We start from the raw sequence: 1,877 nt of genomic DNA, 5'->3' as shown, positions 1-1,877 counted from the left end.
TGTCTTCTTTGGTGAGGTGTCTGCTCATGTTCTCTGCCCATTTTTCATTTGGATTATTTTTGCCTTTTTGTTGTTAAGGTGTTGAAGTTTTCTATAAATTTTAGAGATTAGCCCCTTGTCCCATATGTTGTTGCCAAATATTTTCCCCCAATCTGTGAGCTCTCTTTTTACACTTTTGGTGAAATCTTTTCATGTGTGTAAGTGTCTAATTTTCGGGAGATCCCAGTCATTTATTTTGTCTTCTGTGTTTCTATGTTTTTAGTTATATACGATGATGTATTTATTTATGCCCTGAATTAGGGCTCCTAAGTTTGTCTCTATTTTTTCTTTGATGATTTTTATGGTTTTAGGTTTTATGTTCAAATCTTTGATCCAACTTAAGTTTGTTTTTGTATATGGTGTTAGATATGTGTTCTGTTTCACTTTGCTGCAAATGGATATCCAGTTTTGCCAGCACTCTTTATTAAAGAGTCTATCTCTTCCCCATTTAATAGGTTTGACCCTTTGTCAAAGATAAGCTGTCCATAGGTAAATGGATTTACTTCTGGTTCTCAATTTTGTTCCATTGGTCTATGTGTCTGTCACTGTACAGTACCAGGCTGTTTTAACTACTGTGGCTGTGTAGTAGGTTTTGAAATCAGAGAGTATGAGGCCTCCTACTTTGTTCTTTTTTAGTAATACTCTGCTTATCTGGGGTCCCTTTCCTTTCCATATAAAGTTGGTGATTAATTTTTCCATCTCTTTAAATAAAGATGATGAAATTTGGATCAGGATTACATTATATCTGTAGATTGCTTTGGGTAGTATTTATATTTTCATGTTGTTAAGCCTTCCTATCCATGAGCATGGTATTAAAAAAACCAAACTCACTGCTGTTGAGTCGGATCCAACTCATAGCAACCCCTCCTTTGGTTTCCAGGGCGGTATCACTATGGAAGTAGATTGTCCAATCTTTTTTCTGAGGAGTGGCTGGTGGGTTTGAACCGCCAGCCTTCTGGTTAGCAGTCAAGTGGCTTAGGCACTATGCTACCAGTATAGTCTTCCATTTATGTACAGCTCTTCTGCTTTCCTATACTAGTGTTTTGTAGTTTTCTTTGTATAGGTCCTTTGTGTCTCTAGTTAGATTTATTCTTAAGTACTTCATGTTTGGGTAGTTATTGTAAATGGTATTGACTTCCTGATTTTCTTTTCTGAGTTCTTTTAGTGTAAAGTAATCCAACTTTTGTATGTTAATCCAACTGACTTTTGTATGTTCTTTGTGTATATATGCCCTTAATTATGTTGAGGAATTTCCCTTGTTTTGGTTCTTTAGTGCTACTAGAACAGACATACCACAAATGGATGGCCTTAACAAACAGGGATCTATTCTCTTACAGTTTAGGAGGCTAGAAGTCTGAGTTCAAAGTGCCAGCTCTAGGGGCTGGGTGAAGGTCCCTCAAACTTGGGCTTCAGATCTGCTTCTTATTCCTGGCCCACTGGAGCTGGCGGTGTCTCTTAACTCAGGCAGCTGGTGACTGCCGAGGCTGACAAACCCAAAGTCAACAAGTAAAGTAGCACAGTCCCAAGATTTTCAAGCAACACAGCAGGCCACTAGTTCAAGTCTAGAAACAGTCCCAGGATTGGCAGGAAACATGGCAATTTGGCCGCTGATGACTCCGCCAAATACAGGATCCAAAATGCCAAGAAGCTCAAGACTTAGCTCAAAGTTTCTCCTTATATACTGGAAGTGAGCTACACCCCAAAGGAAGGTGATTACAAATCTCATCACAGGGAATAATTACATCCAGCTGTCCAGCCACTCAAAACCAGGCCCAGACAAGTCGACACATAACTTTACCACAATTCCACCCCTTGTCAGCTTGGCACCTGTACAGGTC

The sequence above is a fragment of the Orycteropus afer genome, unplaced genomic scaffold (genome assembly GCF_000298275.1).
Source record: "Orycteropus afer afer isolate SDZICR_OR568_19922 unplaced genomic scaffold, OryAfe1.0 scaffold00975, whole genome shotgun sequence".
Classification (NCBI taxonomy): Eukaryota; Metazoa; Chordata; class Mammalia; order Tubulidentata; family Orycteropodidae; genus Orycteropus; species Orycteropus afer.
The sequence above is the reverse complement of the archived record's forward strand: the minus strand, read 5'-3'. Positions refer to the sequence as shown.